This window comes from Sapajus apella, unplaced genomic scaffold, assembly GCF_009761245.1.
Source record: "Sapajus apella isolate SASKATOON/1434 unplaced genomic scaffold, GSC_monkey_1.0 scaffold9, whole genome shotgun sequence".
Lineage (NCBI taxonomy): Eukaryota > Metazoa > Chordata > Mammalia > Primates > Cebidae > Sapajus > Sapajus apella.
In genome coordinates this window covers 1067819-1088136 of record NW_022436949.1, presented here as the reverse complement: position 1 = coordinate 1088136, position 20318 = coordinate 1067819, and the positions used below count along the sequence as shown (strand labels likewise).

At 40.1% G+C, this 20318-nt stretch overlaps 1 long non-coding RNA gene across 1 annotated transcript in view; it reads right to left on the bottom strand.

Moving 5' to 3' along the window:
- The window catches only part of LOC116551250, a 504137-nt gene extending 484044 nt beyond the window's left edge, over positions 1-20093 (bottom strand). Inside the window, exon 1 of the long non-coding RNA XR_004268798.1 lies at positions 20009-20093. This is a non-coding gene — a long non-coding RNA (uncharacterized LOC116551250). The remainder of the gene's footprint in view (positions 1-20008) is intronic.
- Positions 20094-20318: the final 225 nt, after the last annotated feature.

Here is a 20318-nt window from a genome sequence, read left to right as displayed (position 1 = left end):
ACACATGTACAAATGGGAAGAAAAAATGAAGAAAAAGATCAAGGAGGTGTCAGACTCTAACTCTCAAACCTGAATGTAGAATACAGTATAATGAAATGACAAAGTCCACTTGCTAAGTCTTAGCAAACATTTCTGAAAACATCCATTAGCTTCTTTTTCCTTTGAATATGTAACTGTTCTGCCAGAGTGTTGCTTTTTAGCAGGACATTCTAATTCAACAATGAGAAGGAAAACCCTCCTTTTACCTTCTGAGCAAAATCAAGACATTAATGGGATCAAATTATCATGGTCCAGAGGGATTCCAAGAACTGATTTTCTATCCTCAGCTGTGTCAGGGAATTTACCATGTCTATCTGTTCATGCGTATTATAAACATTTTCAATGTCTTTTGTGAAAATTTCATTATAACCAGTTAAGGGCATTGGTTTTTCAAACCTCTGGAAGTGTTAAGAGTTTGGGTAGCCTCTCTTCTGAATAAAAAAAAGCCTCTCTTCTGTTGTTCCTAAATAATATTTTAAGATTATGAATGCATTGTATCATGTGCATTTTAACTCAACTCTACTTTTTTATAGGCATCTAGTGGACTCTTAAAAACACAATAAAATTTGAAATAAAATTCCATAAAAACTCAGATAAGAGAAAATCACCTATCTCCAAATCCTCATTGGAGAGTGTTTTAGAGTTTGAAAAGGGACATTGATGGATTCCTGCAGAACAAAGTTTAAGAAGTAGTAATATCTGAGCTGGGTGGAAAAAAATAAAAAGATGCTGAAGTGTTTCCAGTGTATTCTGCTGATGCTTTAGGTTCTACACTGTAGTAATTGGAATGGGATTTCATTACAAGAAGTTTTTACCCAGTCACACCACCTGCATCCTTATAAGAGTGATGGAGACTAAGCGTACCTGCTATGACCATTACCATCAAGTCTCCAGGTATAAAACTCAGGAAGTTATCAAAGCTATGAAAGTAGAGAGGAAAAGCATAACATACTGCCAACAAGCCCAACACTCCAAAATACTTGAAGCTTTAAAGTAAAATAAATAACTTACAGAATTCCACCTAAGCAATCATGAAGAAAAATAGAGGCTTGTTTTGAAGATTTTATTACTAAAAACACATTTCCCTTGAGAAATATTACTCATATTTCTTCTTTCTTCAAAGAATATACAGATTTAGTAAGATTGTCAAGTACAGTGCAGTTGAAAGTTTAGGTAAAGTTAAACTTAGCCATCAACACAGATAATTCTTTCTATTTTAAGTTCTTTAAATATAATAATTAGTTGTGCTGCTTTCAAGTTTCTATTTTAGTTTCCAGAGGTGTGAGTCTAAACAATACTTGGACAAGACATTTAACAGAAATCTGTTCTATGTGATGGCAAAATTCCCAGCTCTGATGGGGTGCACATTTTCCTTCTTGTCCAGGGCTGTCTTTGAAATACATAGGCTCTTAATGCAATGTGATAAGTGGCTTAAGGGTAAAAGGTGGCATTAGCTGGTGTATCTTTTTTCTAGCCTGTTTAGTGGTCCTCAGTCCAACTCAATCTGAAAGGCAGTCTCCTGTTTTAAAGTTCCTGCTTAATGAGGAAGGATGGAGTGTCCTAAATCTTTGCTACCATAGGCAAAAGGATGTGCAGACCAGTACAGCAGCCTCAAGCCTGCCTTCGTCAGAACTGGTCTTTCCCAGCTGCTGCTGTGTTGCCCTCAGGGCTTAATGGCATTGGTCAAGCCTAAATCACTCTGGTTCTAGCTGGAATTGACCAAGAGTGGACCAACAACATCTGGTTTGCACCTCCCAACTTGACTTATTATGTGAGGTAAGAAAAACCAAACTTAACTATCACTAGCAGAGTCCCAAGACAAAGGAGAGAATGAAGGTGAGGGGTGATTTTCAAAACTCCAAGTAGCAGGTAGTTCTGAGTATTTATTTTATAGTAAATACAGCAGACTCCTGTTGTCTGCCTAGCCCCCATCTTCAGCAGAGCTGAAGCTTTGCTCTTGAGGATCAAGGAAGGCAGGGGTCTTGTTCTCTCCCAGAAGAGAGAGAGCGAGCTCTGTCTAGGGAGGAGGGAGGAGAACAAGGACACATCTGTACATCCCCACAACTCTCCAAGCCCAGAGTTCATTCCTTCTCCATTTTTAGAGTATTCTTCCTCTTTAAATATACATATTTTATCCTCAGCTCATTTTCTTCCCACTCCATTAACTCTCCTCGGAAAAAGTCTGGACCCTTAGCTCCAATGATCAGTTTTTGTGAAGGCAGAAATTTATGCAATTTTGAAAAAGAACGCAAAGTTGCAAATATGAAGTTCAGTATGAAAGTGAAGGTTTATTAAGAATTAAAAAAGAAACCACAACACATTAGTGGATAGGTCATGGCTGGTCCTGAGTGCTACCCACCAGGCCCCTTCCACTGTCAGAGGATTTAGGCCAAAGCTGCTGCTGCTACCAAAACTGCGACTCCGACCCTCACTCCCACTCTGTCAATTTCCATTTTCACATAATTGTGCTTCAGAAAATTACCCCGTTTGCAAATAAGGTGCTTAGTTAGTTGAGAGATTTCACTAATGCTTATGGGTCTTCTATCAGTATTTCATTCAGCTGTTGTGTATTCTGTTTGATAACTACAAAAGGAAATGAACACAGTTATTACAATTTAAAAAAATGTTTCGGACAAACCTTTAGTTTTCATTTTGTTTTTTTCTCCGAGGGTTCTGTTTTGTTTTACATACATTTCTAAATCACAACCACATGTAAAACTGAGTTGTATTTTAAATCCCCACCATTGCTCTGTAAAATGCACACAGATTTGCAAGACAGACAAAATATAGTCTACAAATTGCTCTCAGTAGTTAAAATTCAATTGCATTGATGAAATTATGGGAAAAGGTTCATTTTCTGGTGCTGTCTTTGGGTTTTTTGAAATCCTGGTTGCTGGCTTACTCACTAATTTGGTAATTTGCAATAGGTTTTCCAGTCATTAGTGCAAATTAGCAAGGTTTAGCTATAATATGAATATTAATATCTTCATTTAGAACCATTCCACGTGCCTTCTCCTGGTTTCTAAGGACAAGTTGTTTTTTGAAATCTTGGAGAAAGGCTATACAAAATACATGAATATGATGTTTATGAAAAGGCATTTGGTAACCAATGCATTGTTTTTCATCGTCTATGAACAAAATGCCAGTGACTTTGGTAATATTACATTTCCAAAGCCCCAAAGATTGACAGACAGCCTCATGCACATATTGTGCTATATTAAAGGAATATTGATCCTTGGCTAGAAAGGATTTTCTAGCCCAGTCTGAGCAATAACCACTTGATCAAACATCTCGCCGGAGTCTAAGCTCCTGATAGCAGAATATATGCCTCTCATTTGCTGGCTCCCAGCCCTCACTCAGCATTCTGCACAGTCACTGGGGCTGTGTGCCTTCAGCTACATGACCTCTGGGGCATGCTGGAGAAATGTTGCCTTCTGTCCATGACCCTTTTAAGACCCTTTAATGTCTTCCAAAGTTGTCACCATGGCACTCCCTTGCTTCCATAATTCTCCCTGACAACCACTCCTCCTCAATGCCTGCTTTCACTGTAGTGCTATAATTTAAGTACATGCCACAGACCTCCACTGTCAGTGTCTTTCTTCCTAATAGAACAACACTGGAATTTTTCTTACAAATACACCAAAACTACCAACTCACGAATTTCTTAAGGATAACCTTCTCAGCCTAGTGCCTAGTCTTGCTTCACCTGACTCAGGCCTCAGGGAATTCCAATGCCTTCTCCCCATTTCATTCCTAAATGTGGCATTATTTAAATTTAACACTTGCAATCAATCAGCTTGCAGGCAAGAATGATCACATGAAACAGTATCCTCATGAAAAAGGAAGATAAATTTACCATCTGAGACCTCCAAACAAGACAGTAAGATAGATGGGGGCAGAAGAAATCAGAGTCTCTTATTTTTCTGAATTAAATCCCCTTACACTTATGGTTCTAATCATTCTGAAAGAATCTTGAGGTTTAGGTTTGAATCTCTGCTCTGACACAACTCAAAACCTCAGTTTCCCTTAGTTGTAAAATGAGAATAAATAATACGATCTCACAAGGCTATAGTAAGCCTTAGAAAGTAACATATGTAAAATACTTAGCACAGAGCTGGATGCATAGTTGGACCTTTTTAAAAAGATAGTGATGTTATTATCTTAATTGAATGTATTATTCATGAGGCATGTGCCTGATTGTCCACTCGGGTCCTTGCTGGGGCCCTGGGGTTGACTGCTGGTGAAACAGTCACTGACATGGTTGGGCTCCTAATCCAAGAAGGATTCTCATCAGAAGTAGCATGTGTACAAAGAGGTAGAGGGGCAAGCCAATTCTGGATTCTTTCAGAAATTCTAAGACATAAAAACAAGAGATTGTCCATACTGAATTCAAAGGGCCAAGTACAGGAAACGTTAGGGCCAAGATTTCAGAGTTGGGATGGAGATGAAGTCAGAACAAGAACAGATGGGGCACAGGTGGCAGCCATCCTGCACCTCAAATGCAGGTGACTATTTCCAGCTCACTCCTCTGAGCCAGTGGACATGTGGTGCTTGGATAGGTAGGACAGGTGTAAAGGGTCTGAAACGGGACAGAGAGCACAGAATATAAGGGATAAGAATGCTTTCAGCCCACCTAAGCTATTTTTTTTAATGCTACATAAATACATTTCTAATATGACCACCTTTGAAAATACCTGTCTTCAAAGCCTATCTTCCTGAAAGACCACATTTTCTATAGACCAACAGTTATATTTCCTGAAAATTCTGCACCTGCTACCCAAAGTCACAATCCCTGCTGTGCAGAGGCAGCCAGCAGATCCAACAGCTGTGCACACGTGAACTGCATGGCAAAATGACCCTGTGGGGGCAGAGGGCTCTGTAGAGCATCCCTCAGAATCGCCTTGGCATGCCCTCTCCAGCTGCAGTCAATCTGTCAAAAGCCTTTATTGGGCCCTTGTCCTCGGCTGTGGACAGTTGTGTGAACTGGTGTGGGTTTCTCTCCAGGAGAGAATGAGATGTTACAGCCTCTATACAAATGTTTGGGCCTACCCCTCACATGTAAAAGGCCCTTCTTCCCACCTTATCTCTTGCTATTATATGTTATAACTTTCCTACAGCCACCATCCCGGTGCATCTGTAAATGTTGAATGCTTTAATACAACATGCCTCCTCTTTAGACTCCTCATGCCTGTTCTTGAAATTCATTGAACTCTTCCCCTTCAAGTTATCACATGCTTCCTACTGGTCAATATGCGCCCACTTCAAAACTCAATTTTCAGTCTAGTCTTTAAGGGTTTAGTCTAGGGGGAGAAAAAAAAAGGGAAAAAGAAAGAAGTGAAAATGCGAGCCTCATGAAAAGGGAAAATCAGAACAGACTGCAATAAAGCTAAACTGTCTATTCATTTGAATCAAATGCTATAAATTTCTAAGCATAATGTTTGACAGTAAACTGTCATCAAAGCAACAGACTCATTACAAAAATGCTAAGGGTATATAAATCTCACTGACTGCTTATCATTAACTGTGCGGGGTGCTGATAGGAAATGCCTGGTTATAATTTATATTTCACTAATAAGGTCCATTTTAGAGTATAGCTGTCAAATCTATTACTCACCTTTCCCCAGTTTTATAGTTGTTCTGGACAGCACTGAAATTGAATGTTAAAAGTGTGGTTTCAAGTGTTATCTTTTCCTCTAATATCTCATCTTTGCATATTGAAGCCTGCCTCACCTTTAATCAGAACTCAACAGCCAGATTGTTTTTCAGAAAGTAAACCAAAAGAGAGAGAGAGGGGGCAGAAACATTCTTTTTAGAAGGAAAGATACTACAGAGTATTATTTGGCCACTTTCAAATTTTAAAAGGCAAAATGCAATTATAATATTGCTAATCCCGATTATTTTATTCTTCAACATGTTATCCATATTACTAATTTTGAGACGAGGGTTTTGGTGGTTTGGGGGAATTGGCTGTAATGACAAAAGCTGCCAATAAATTGCTGCCATGGGCAGGCACAATGCTAGGTCCTTCCACTTAGGTCATTTTATTTATATTAAGGCTGGTTCAAGAAACTTCAAGCAGTTTAATCAGTAATTATGCCACATATTCATAATCTCATAACAAATAAGGAAACAAGCCATTCATCCCACAAATAATGTATAGGGCAGGTTACATGTCCAAGGAAAATATTAACACAAATACCTAAACAAAGCAACACAATGCTCAAAAGCCAGAACACTTTAGGGTCTGTATTCTTGATATGGAAAACACTGAAAAAGTCTCAGTAAACCTTGAGAAAATCAGTTTCCATATTTTTGGCATGTGATAAATGGAGTTACGTGTTGGATCTCCACCGCACCAGCTCCTCGTTCACTAGAGGCTTCCAGGGTATCAAGAAACAGAAAGAAGCAGCAGCTTATGCATTAGGCAAGGATATACATTGAGGACCACAGTGGGAGTTGAGTTTTGACAAAATGTCAAACCAATGAAGAATAGGTTCGGAGTAATGAAATCACAGAACTACTAGGTCAAGACCAGCTCTGAACTGAGGAGTTCCAGTGTGGCAGGTCTAAGATAAAGTCCACTGGGCAAGGAGTTTTTGTCCCGAGCCAATTGGTTTTGACTGTGAAATGCTTCCTCTTTGATAGCCATACCTTTTGTGTATTTAATGCAATAGTACTTATGAGCTCTCCTAGACCCAAAGGATTGTAAATTTTAAGAATGGAGTCACTGAAGGGCAATACCGCTCCACAGCGACACTATTCAGAGTCAGTGCCCGTGGAACTTCTGGTGTCTCTGAACACTAATGCCACTGTTTAGAGGACAAGTGGGAACTATGTTACACCAAATTCTGCTCCAATGGGTCTGGGTTCCCAATCCTCCAGGTAGATCATTCAGATCAAAATCAACATGATACATCACAGAAAAATTAGTTGTGCATGTCATTGATGCTTAATGTTAGTATCCTACTACCAATCCTTCTGAACTCTGCTATAACGCTCCAGAAAGTTCCCCTTAGGCAACAGCTCTTTAACCAGAAATTGCATAACTTCTACTAGATGCCCATCTTGCTGTTTTCCTAAATATTTTGAGGATTCTGCATTTCCTCTTAAGATCTTGTTCCCTTTCCATTCTATGCAGCCAACTGGCATTCAGCTAGTCCTCCCTTTGTCCTGGGTCATAAATCCTTATCTACTCTGTCGCTTCTAGTCTCCCCTTCAGCCTTTTAGTGAGATGAAAAGAGCACTAGTGCGTTTAGTCAAACTGAATGAAATCCTGCTTCAAACATCACTAGATATTTAACTTGAAGGAAAGTCACTTAACCTCTCTGAGCCTTTTTCCTTGTTATTAAAATGAACATGTAAATCTGATCCAGTGTGCCCCTGTTCAAATGTGTTCAATAGTTCACAACTGCCACAGCAGTAATCTCAGCTCTTTTCCACTTATATTTGACATATTCTCAAGGGCACACCTAGCTTTTATAGTCACTCAAAGGAGGTTACAGCTAGGGTATTGGAGATGTGTGATTGCTACTCTCCAACCGCCATTTGTCACAACATCCCCTAAGATAAAAATCTCTTATAAAGGCTAAGTTTCTTTGCTTGGCAACCAAGGTTTTTCATAATCTGGCTGCCTCTGCCTACCTGTATGTAGTCCCATCTAGTCCCAGAGCACCTCCCCTCCAAGTGTTCCTGCCCCAACACACACACACACACACACACACACACACACACACACACACGTGCACGCGCTTTACACTTTAATACCCAGCAATAGTGAACAACCGTGCTTTGAACGACCATTCCAGACTTTGGTATATTTTCCTCCCCCAGAAGTGTTCTTTTTTCTTTCCTTGTTTTCTTTCTCTCTCTCTTTCTCTCTCTCTTTTTTTTCTTTGTTATAAGCTTCTAATTATCCTTGAAGTTCCAATTCAACTTCTATTCTGATAAAAAAAAAAAATTCCCTGACACCCCCCCACCCAAAAAAACTGATTCTTCTACAACTATCCTCTTCCTGTAATTTAAACCCTCTCTTACAGCAGTTATCACTGGTGCTTATTTGCAAGGCTGGCAGCCCCCAGATGTTAAACTTTTCAAGGTACTGTGTCATTTGATCTCATTTCCACATGTGCACAGTACCCAGCACATTGTAGTTGCCCAATGAATATTAGAAGGATAAATAAATGTTATCATTCCTTCTACAAAACCTCACCAGCAACTTCAAAGAGAATAAACTATTGTTCAGTTTTGTATCTACATAAATATGCCATTGGTCTCATAGATTCTTCTGGCACTGTGTTCATGATGAGAGCGGAATAACAATTTGCTCCAATTATCCCAAGCCAAATGTAACTTCATCTAGGAACTTATCAAAATTGACCACGTATATGAAGTCACATAATCCACATAGAGTCACACAGTATCAAACTGTGCAACCATCTAATTCACACTCACTGGAGCCACTGACTCTATAGAGGGGGAAATGCAGGTAAAAAAATGAAGACAGCAATTTGGTGGTTCAGAGAATCCATGAACAATACACAAGGAAAAACTGTGCTGTTTAATGTCTGGTTACGTTCCTAATTTTAGCCAGGTATTTCACTAAAGTGAGAAAGCACATACCAAAAATCCATCTCCATAGGTAGAAGAAAGTTCAATGGATATATATTATGGATAAATGATGACATGACTTCCTTAATGGAAACAAGTGTGTGTGTGTGTGTGTGTGTGTGTGTGTGTGTGTGTGTGTGTGTAAACTATACAATTAAATGCTTCTAGATAGTCTAATCTGGCCAACATGACAGTCAGAATCACACCTGCATGTGGCAAGCAGGGTAGAAGAAATAAGGCAATCCTCTTCCTAATTAAAGCTCACCTCTGTATTACCATAAACCAGTGACAGTATGCAGTTCAGCCAGAAACACTGAGATAACAATACCCTCACAAAGTGCTCCTGAATCTCCAGACATGCTAAGCAAAGAAAAGCAATTTTTATTTTCTGCTGATAAATGGTTTAATCAAGCCTAACAGATGAGGCAATATATTGTAAGAACATTTTGTTGCTCAGATCATGGGGTCAGTAATTTTCTTTGGTTGAAACACATTACGGTGTAACTGAGTATGTGTTGCAGGGGGTGGGGTGAACTAGTGAGGGAGGATGACATAGATCTTCTGCAATAGGTAGTGTATTATGTTCTATCTAGAAAATATTTTATAATTCTTATATTTCAAAAATGTTGTAAGAGGAGAAAGTCATTAGAATTGATAGGTTTCCTCTGATTTTTGCAGAAAGAGAATAAAATAGCAATGCAACATTATGTCTCTCAAAAAGAACACAAAAAATAAAAACTAAGGTAATAAAAGAATAGATGTTAAATTTTAATACAACTTTCAAAATTCAGCTCATCTTGTATATAGTAGGAGGCCAACTTTGGCAAAAATAAATGATCTTTAAAAATAATGATCAGGTCATCAAATTACTATCACGTAATTTATATAATTTAATTCCATAAAAGAGATGATCTTAGGCTATAATGTTAAAAACACACTGCTTTTCATAGCCAGCTATCCCTATGTCACAGCCAACAGCTTCCAGCATTTGCAGCTGTGTATCATGTGCTTACAGATTTGCTTTATGTTTTTCTACACAGGCTTTCTGTGCATGTGTGTGTGTATATATATATATATAATTTCAATAGTTTTAGGGTACAAGTGATTTTTGGTTACATGGATGAAGTATATAGAGGTGAAATCTGAGATTTTAGTACGCCAGTCCTGAATAGTGTACACTGTACCCAATATATAGTTTTTTAATCCCTCACCCCTTCCCACCTCGCCTTCTGAGTCTCCCATGTCCATTATACCACTCTGTATGCCATTGTATGTCCACAGGTTATCTCACTTATGAATGAGAACATATCGTGCTTGGTTTTCCATTTCTAAGTTATTTCACTTAGAATCATGGCCCCCGGCTCCATCCAAGTTTCTGTAAAAGACACGATTTCACTTTTTTCATGACTGAGTAGGGTTCCATGGTATATATGTACCACATTTTCTTCATCCACTCATCAGTTGATGGGTACTTAAGTTGATTCCATATCTTTGCAATTGCACAGGCCTTTTTATATACCTGAGAACAGACACTTCTAGAACCACACCGACTATAACTTTTAATGGAAAAACTCAGCCTGTGTTTGTACAACATTGCTATGGGATAATCAAAGCCCTTCGCATTTGCAGAGCGCTTATGACTTTCAAACTACCCACACACACCGTCCTTTCAAATCTCCAACAACCCTGGGATGCATACAGGAAAGCACTATCTCATTTTACAGATGAAGACACTGAGGCTGAAGTCAGCTAGCTTTGAAGAATTTCTAACTAGATTTCCCAAGGTGTTCCAACTCCAGCCCAGGACTCCTGCCACCCTCACAGCTGCCAAAAAAGGGGGCTTTGCAGATTCTCCATTGTGGATTTGCATTTCGGCTCCATCAGTTCCCTTACTGGACTACTGTGAGGGTATTGTCAAGCCTTCTACGTCCTGGCCTTGCAGAAAGCTGGTCTCAGAAAGCCTGAGCTCACACTCCCTTTAGTTTCTCATTCAGCTACATTCCCAGAAGGTCATAGAGGTTGCTGTAACTAAATAGGCAAAAACACTAGGAAGATAACCTCCAAGGCATAAGACTTCTAGGGCAAGCAACTGTCCCAGTTTGCCCAGTTATCCCAGGACTGAGGGATTTCCCAGTACATGAGACTTTCAGGGCTAAATCAAGAGTGAGAGCTTTCCTGCGAAGCTGGACGTATGGAACAGTCCCAGGAAAATCAGAACAGTTGGTCACGCTAGTTTTCAAAATTTTAAGTTAGTATCTTCAGAAACAAGGACTTAACTCACCAAAGGTGTTTGGAATGCTCTGCCCTTCTATTTCCAATTTGCCCATCAATAAAATTTAGCAAGGACTCATATAAGATGGGCCCGCTTATGAAAGACCCAGTTTAGGGAAAATTTGAAACTGAACTTGCCCTTTATTGATCCTCTATCTTACTTTCAGTCATTTGTTTAACTTAATTGTTAAATGTTTTGTGCTTCATGATAGGCTAAGTATTAGAGAATACACTGTTAAACAATCAGCCTTGGAATTTTCCATCAAACAACTAGAAAGATAGATGATAAGCAATGAAGCATCTCTACTTAGGTATGAAAAAGACAAAGGATGCTAAGAGAGGATAAAGAAATAGGCTGGGTATGGTGACTCACACCTGTAATCCCAGCACTTTGGGAGGCCAAGGCAGATGGATCAACTGAGGTCAGGAGTTCGAGACCAGCCTGACCAACATGGCAAAAACCCCCATCTCTACCAAAAAAAAAAAAAAATTAGCCAGGCGTAGTAGCACATGTCTGTAGTCCCAGCCACTTGGGAGGCTGAGGCAGGAGAATTGCTTGAAGCCAGGCAGTGGAGGTTGCAGTGAGCTAAGATGAAGCCACAATACTACAGCCAGGGAGACAGAGCGAGAATCCGTCTCAATTAAAAAAAAAAAAAAAAAGACACGAAGTACTTATATGTTTTGGAAAGAAGAAAAAGGAAGTAGACATTCAAGAAAAGAATTTTGAATGAAGAGATGTTTTATATCATGGAACTTAGTTGAGTATACAGAGGAAAGGGCTGGGGCTTGGGCTTGGCTGGAAAAGGATGCTCTAGGCAAAGAACAAGAGACACAAAAGCTAGGAGGGCAAGACAGCACACGGTGCATTCAGAGTCTTAGGGAAGGGAATTCAGTAGAGAAGCATCGGGAGATGGTTCTAGAGAGGTGAATATAATGGACTTTGTCCACCTAGTTAAGACTTTCTCCTGTGTGCAATAAGGAGCCACTGATGGGTCTTAAGCAAGACAAGGGCATAATCAGATACACTTTTAAAAAAACACTCTGGTTTCAATTTAGAGAATAGATTTGAGAGAAAAAGGAATAAGACTGAAATGTAGCAAGACAGGAGCAAGTGCTAAAAACTAAATGAGGAAATGCGGTGGCTTATGCTAATGTAGTGGCAACAAGGGTGGATAAAAATGTACAGATTTTTAAAAATATAAAGGTAGTAGAATAGTAAAACATAATAATTGATTGAACATAGTTTGTAAGATAAAGGAAAGAATCTAGGATGCTTAAATATGTAGAGAGAGATAGATATCTCATATCTGTGTGTACATGATGAATTTATGTTTCCCTTTCTCAAAGCAGTTGTGTCCCATACGCACAAACTTTAAATTTGCCTGAATAATTAAACAGAAGAGTTTTGGATTCTATAGCCATCTCCCACTCTTACCTTTTTAAAATATCCAGGAAATACTGGTCATATTCGTGAGGACTTCTGGAGGAGATTCTTTACAGGTTCTCTTTTGGAGAGTTGGTTATATAATTCCATCTCATCCCATCTCTCTCTTCCAGTGAGTTATTTACAGAAAAAGACTGTTTCTTATTTATCACAGAACTGTGCACGGTAGGTGCTCAATAAGATGGATGGACGGATGGATGGATGGATGGATGGATGGATGGATGGATGGATGGAATGAAAGGAGTAAATGGATATTAGCCTGACCTCCAAGGATTGAGGAAGAATGGCCATCAATTCATGGAAATTAACGAGTAAATAGTGCTTTATGGTGAAAAGAGATTTATGGGGAAGGTACTGGATTAAATGGGCTATTGGTTCAATTTTGTTTTGTGGAGTTTGACCCTTATCAGTTGATTCTCATTGCTTAGTATTTATTGAGCCAGATTTTCTCTGTACTTAAGCTACTCCCTGGGAGAAGGTTAGGCACTTCTGGAAGCTGCATTAACTCTTTCAAGCCACTAGGGTGCTATTCAGTGAATTACTTTTCAGTAATTAAAGATGCTGCAATACAAAAACACAATGTGCTGGGAAATTGAGAGCTAATCTCCCTGCCTGCCTTCCCCAGCTGCCTATTTCTGATTACTGAAAAGATAGGGTGCAAATATGTGGGGATTACACAATGACAGTCATTCCTGGTTTCGCATAGGAACCTATAGTAGTCTCCTCCTAAAGCCCATGAATTTTTCACATTAGAGAACAAAGATTAGCAGGATCAAGTGACTAAAGCACTTAACAGCTTTAATCCTTATTCCTGCACAAATTCGCTCTGCAGTTTTGTACTTATCTCCTTCAAACTCTTTACCTTCTTTGCCCCTCTCTGTGCATCTGCAGGATGATAAGAGCAGTTGTGAGCCCTGGACAATCAATATCTCTAGTCTTTTTTCTTCTAATATTAAAAATATATATACAACTAGGTTTGAATGACTCCTCTCTTTTCTGGTGCCCATATACATGCCTGAAATCAGTTCATTAAATAGGAATGGTCTGCCCTCCCCCTACCTCGCTTCTTTAAAGCCAGTGATATTCACCCTCTATTTTCAAATATCTTGTGCTGCTAGTTTGCATCTTTAATTACCCAGAGCACTGGTCTTGTTTTATATGACTTACAACAAGCAGTTTTGTCCTCAGTTCATTTAAGCAAAATCATCCCTGGTTTGAGCCAAGACATATTCAATATACAATTACCTGGTGGGTCAGGGCTCTGCCGTTTTGTCATTTTTACTGGCATTTTTTCCATTATTGCTAAGTACTGAGCAGCAGAAGCTGTCAGAGCCACATGGCTGGCCTGAAACTTAATTTTCCTAAATTGCCCAATTCTTCAGAAATAGCTTACCCCCCAAGCACAGTCCCCTTGACAAGGGACAAATAGGGTTAAACTTCAAACTGAGTTATACAGAGCTTGCCAAGAGCAATGGTAGAAGGAAGCAATTAAGCAGAATCTGGGTGTGCAGGGTGAATTAGACTTTTAGAGACAATGCAGAATTGTGTGTCAAAGAGGCAGCTCAAAAGGCTTTGAGTAGCAAGAGGTTTTAAATTATGTAGTGCTGGAGTAAAAGGAAGCCGGCAAGGTGAGGAAAAGAAACACTTACTGAACACCCATTATGTCAAAGACGGTGTGTTAGACATTTTTATATGCTTTATTCCATTAATTCTGATAATCTTTAAGATAGATATTTTTGTTCCCATTTTACAGATGAGAAACCAGAGGTAGAAAATTTAGGGACTGACCAAGGATTGCACAATTAATAAGTGAGGCAATCTTATTCAAACCACACACAATGTTCTTTGCACGAAACCACCTTGGAGAGGGTTTAAAAGCAGTTTTCTTGTAACAGAGGTCTAATAATCTAGCATTAGAGACTCCATGATTAAAAGCTCTGAGATGTAACAGAGGAATACAAATGTCCAGAGTTAATCTTTCCTTACCTTCACCCCATTATCTGAGTGCCACTCATCCGCTTTCCACCTTGCCTCCAGGTGGTCTGAGAGAAGCATCTCCTAGGAGAGAAGACTCTCCTATTCCTATTCTGGGTAACATCTTAACTCTCTGCACTTTCTTCTCATGAGAAGAAGCCGTTTGAAGTCCAATAACCTACCCAGTCCCTAGCACCTAGAGAATTTGAGAAAACACAAATCAGCTTAGCCACTGCATTGCATTAGCCTCAAAGACACACTGTCTCTTCCAGCATTTAATGAAGAGCAAAACAAGATTACTATTTCCTAAATCAGAGCGTCTCTGTGAGCAAATGCACACCTCAGAGCACACTAAAATCCAAATGCTTATTATTGGGAGATAACCTGGCCATTTCCCCAAGTCTTTGCTCTCCACCCAGACACTTGTTCTCTCTCTCTCTCTCTCTCTCTAAATGATTGAGAATTTGTTCTAAGCAACATTTATTACTCTGGCATCATCAGGTATTTCAGTTTTGTGTGAAAATAGAAGCTTAAACCACGAATTCATAGCCACTAGTGGTCTACTTGAATGTAAAAACTCCCCTCATTTTCTAACTCCGTCTCATCATAACACTCCATTTAGTGTCCTGAGATGTGTCTTTCACAGGCTCACCCAAAAAGTCGAGAGATTGGACTAAGCCTAGAGATTGGACCATCCTGACCACATATGTGCAACAGCTGCATGTCTACTCAGGTAGCATCTCTAACCTGGTCTCTTGGTGAAACAGAGTTCAGCCCATGCAGTTCTGGACCAGGGCAGGTGACCACAAGTCTCCTGACAGCATTTTGTCTCCACTGCCCCTTCTCCCTGCCCACCCACTCGCCACACCTATTCGCAATCTGACAAGTTTACACATACATGAGCTTGGGGTCAACCCACATTGCCAAACAGCATGGTGAAGAATGAACTTTACCCAAACAGAGGTCTGGCCTTTTTCCTGGCTCTTAAAGGTAACTTCTAAACCCTTAAAATTGCCCAACTGATAGTGGCACCTTTGTTACTCATCATGGAACCTCAGACCACACATGACCATCTGTGCTAACAAAGTGACTCACAGTGGGTATCTGACAGTTTATGCTAAAGAGGTGATATGGGGTGGAACCAGCCGCATGGATAGGCTTAGGTGGGGTCATGCCACAAAGAGCAAACATGTGATTAAAGAGTTGGAACTTTAGGCCACATGAAATCAACCTGACCTCTGGAGAGGAAAGGGCTAGAGACTGAGCTCAACGATGTGGCCAATAACTCAATCAGTCATGCCCATCCAAGGAAACTTTAATAAAAACTCCATACACTAAAGCTAGGATATGCTTTCTAAGTTGACAGTGTTCTGCACATTGCTACACATTGATGCCAGGAAGGTGATGTGGACCTGAGAACATGAAAGCTTGGTGTTTGGGACCTTCCCAGTCCCACATTCTACCCTATGTGTCTCTTCTGTCGGCTGATTCTGATTTTAATTGTTTGTCATAATGAAACTGTAAATTGTAAGTATTGCACTGTCCTGAGTTCTATGAGTTGCTCTAGCAAATTATCAAATCTAAGGGATTCCACAGGGACCTCCAAGTCTGTAGCCAACTGTTCTAAAATGTGAGTAGTCCTGGTGACCTGCACACTCAGAATAGGTGTCACAAGTCTTTGACAGGCTTGACACTACAGAGGATACTGTCCTTAACATAGATTCTGGCTGTTACTGGGTACAAACCTACTTTCTGAAAGCAGTTGTTAAAATCTAGTTCCACCTGCTTTTTTTACTGGCCTTGAATCAAACCTCATCTCTCCCTCATTTTCTAACTCAGTCTCATCATAACACTCCATTTAGTGTCCTGAGATGTGTCTTTCACAGGCTCACCCGAAACGTCAAAGGTTAAAACCCTTAATTTATAATCACTACTCCCTCTGTCAAAAGAAAATTGTTTAAATGATTCAAATAGAGATTAATGACTTCATCCAGCCAATGCACATCAGGAAGCCTCTAAAGACCAGGGACCTCTCTGAATAGAAGAGAAGCAGGATTGGAGTTTTCCAGGATGAGGAGATAAAAGATGTATGTGTCCTTGTGGTGCAGCTCAGGTGGCAGTTTCATCTTTAACTGCTCTGAAATTTGAGTTTAGAATGTTGTTCTGGCATTCGTGCAATCTCATCCCCAAAACTGTTAGAACAACGCTCTAGAAAGATATTTTGACAAGCCTTGCCCTTTGTGCCTAATTGGCATTATTTGGGTTTGGGGTGGTAGCATAAAGGGGAAAGGGAGAAAAAGAGAAAGGAAGCAAGGGTCAAAGGCTAGAGAAATGGGGGAGTCTCTCATATCCGTTTTAGTCTTTTCGAACTTGCTATGCATGGGTCCCCAGCATCTAAGTGTTTAGAAGCTTAGCATCCCTGCCTTCACTCAGCATTCTTTATGATTCCTGCTTCTTCCAGGCAGGCATCTGCTCATTCTCCCTTTACACTGGTGTTACTGTGCAGGCCCAGACTTCCCACCATGAGACGGATGCCACACTTCCTGTAGATCTATGTGAAACATGAAGAGATGCCTAGGTTCTCTTCTGGGGTCTCTGATGTGACATGCAGTATCTCATTGGCATTTTACTTGGTGCCTTAGAAATGAGTCTTGTTGACTGCTAGGCTCTCTGAGCCTGGTGATTCTGCGTTTTTGTACCTTCTGGAAAAATAGACCTATTGCAATGCCAAGAATACTACTCACTCACTCAGTCCGTCACTGCAACACTGCACCTCCTATAATCCCCAGTCCTCTGAACGCTGCTTCTTCCTGCCTCTTCCTCTCTCGTGACAATCATGGAGGGGATGTTTACTGAGCTGTTGGAAGCTTGGAGCCCTGAGGACCCTTGATATCCCTAAATAGTTGTGCTACTTGCTTTCCACTGTTTATTTTGTGGGAAATAGTCAATTCTCTGCACAGGATGTCAAATTACCCTTCCATATAAGAAAATGGGAGAACTGGGAAATTTTTTTTAACATCTTTGTAAAATAAGAGAGAAAAAACTTAAAAGAGAGTCTTGCTATTTTAAAATGCCACATGGAATCTCTGATGCCCCTACTACCCCTTTCTAAGCCTAAGAGAAGTAAAAAGTCTCTGGAGTGAAAGTCAAAAGACCCAGAGTTCAGGTCCAGCCCTCTCCTAACTAGCTGTGTGACCGCAAGCAGGTCGCGTGACCTCTGCAGGCCTCGGCTTCCTCATCTATGAAATGTACAGATGACCTTAGAGGTCCCTTACAGCTCCAAGTTTCCATGGTAAAGAACACACAGAACACCACATGTTTCCCCAGGGAGAAGTGAGGATAGGAAGTCAAACATGAGAGACTAAGCAAGGGAAAGGAGGCCCTTTATGTGTGGCTAGAGCCAAGAAAGAATCAGATCCCTTCTTTCTTCATAACGACTGCCTTGCCTGGAGTGACCCTGAACACCTTGGTTCTGAGAAATACATTAAACATCTGAGAACCGCTATTATTCTAAGCGATGAAATGAGCCACTGTACTAAAATGGACATTAAATTGAAACCAGCCTGACTGGTTAGACCGTCCTTGATTGCATGCTGTTAAACGACCACCTGAGTGGGCATGCCGAGCCCACAGAAAGAAGAGGATTTTTACTTAACAATGAAATAAACCATTAGAAATCTAAAGAGGTCATTTTAATAGTGGGAGGGAAGGTAATTTGAGATGATTCTATTAAAATTAATTATCCTACTTCATTTACATTTTAAAGCATAGTAGGCAGGTATTAAATAGACATGAAATATGTCATTTGTTATACCAGTTGCAAATATTACTGAGGAATTTTTAAAAAAATGAGGTGATATAATTTAGATGTTTGTCCCCTCTAAATCTCATGTAAGCCCTGCATTGGAGGTGGGGCCTGGTGGGAGCTGTTTGGGTCATGGGAGCAGATCCCTCATGAATGCAGATATGGTTTGGCTCCGTCTCCACCCAGATCTCATCTTGAATTGTAGTTCTCATAATCCCCAAACGCGGTGAGAGGGACCTGGTGGGAGGTAATTGAATCATGGGGGCAGTTACCCTCATGCTGGTCTCATGATAGTGAGTTCTCACTAGATCTGATGGTTTTATAAAGGGGCTTCCCCCCACTTCAGTTCTACTTCTCCTTGCTGCTACCGTGTGAAGAAGGACATATTTGCTTTCCTGTTCTGCCATGACTGTAAGCTTTGTGAGGTCTCCCCAGCCATGCTGAACTGTGAGTCAATTATAAATTATTCAGTCATTCTTTTATAAATGACCCAGTCTCAGTTATGTCCTTATTAGCAGCATGAGAACAGACTAGTACAAATGCCTGGCTGCCATTCTCACCTAGACGTGCGAGTTCTTGCTCTGAGCTCACATGAGATGGGGTTGGCTAAAAAAGCATGCACCTCCCCACCACCCCTTGCTCCCTGTCTTGCCATGTAATCACCTGCTCCCCTCTTTGCTTTCCCATCATGATTGTAAACTTTCTGCATCCTCACCAGAATCAGATGCCAGCACCATCCTTTCTGTACAGCCTGCAGAACTGTGTACCAATTAAATCTTTTTTCTTTATAAATCATCCAGCCTCAGGTATTTGTTTATAGCAATGCAAAATAAAATGACCAATGCACAAGGTTTGGAAGTTTTCTTTGTATTATCTTGGTTGTAGATAAGGTCTATTTTAAGTTTCCTGGGTAGTAAAGCCATTCTAGATTGAATCTATATTTTTGTGCATTCTGAAAAGCAGCAAGAACATAAGATCTTCAAAATATAAATAATAAAGCAAAATAAAAGCAATTAATACTTTATGCCAAAAATGCTGAAAATTTTAAAGTTTGAAAGGACCACTGAGAGCCATCCAACTTCTAGTTTTGCAGATGGGACATCACCCGTGGGAAGCACTTACCCTGTGGAAACATGGATCTTTTGTTTTGTTATCGTTTGCGGCACAGTACTGCTTTGCTTTTCCCAAAAATAAACAGGGTTTCTGAATTTCTTTCCACTTCAGCATCATAAAGACTCAGTTCTAAATCTTCTTTTCACTTTAGCAATTATTCTCTATTTGACATTTTGTCAGATTTTGCCATATTTTAGTCTTTAGCCCCATCATAGGGTGGCAGTTAATTAATAAGCAAATCACCTACTATGTGCCAGACACTGTGCTAGACCCTGGGAGGGAAGCAAAGATGGTAGGGATGTCTGCCCTAAACAAGGAAATAAATATGCAAACAAATAACAGAGCAACACTGAAAGGCCAACAGGTATATACGGATGGAAGAAAAGTCTGCTTAGAGGAATTGGATAAGGCCTTCTCTACACAACTGTGTACTTTTATATGTACAGAACACTCCAGATATTCACTTTCTAACCACTGAAGACATATAGCTTTGGAAAGCCCTGTTAAAAAAGAATTGTTGCTTATATATGCTGCACAAAGCCCTCGTGACCTGTCAGAATGGGTAAACTGAAAAATTAGGAGAAGTACCCATGCTGAGAAGTGATCCCAAAATAAAAGTTCACCAGGGTACAGGATGCATTATAGAAGGCCGAGTATAACACATTACATACCTACCAATCTTTCCGCCAATTAATATCTCACACAAAAGCAAAACACACCAAGAATTTCCATTTTGAAAACGCACTTCTCCCTACCTCCCAGTGGTACAGCTTGCCAGGCATCAAAGGTCCTGTCTGCCTCCTCTGGCTGTCCTGCCAATAACAGAGGCACAGCAGACCTAAAAGGAAGAAAACAAAAGATGAGAATAAAACATGATGTTTCTGTCGGCCAGACAGCACAGCTTTCCCTAGAATCCACACGGCTGCTGAGGCATGCTGGAGAACATTAAAAATCAGGTTGACACTTGCTATTTAGAATTGCAATAAGAAAGTCCATTATACTAGTTGTTACCATTCTGAATAATACTTAAAAACAGTAATCTATGTATAATTTATCTCCTAATAT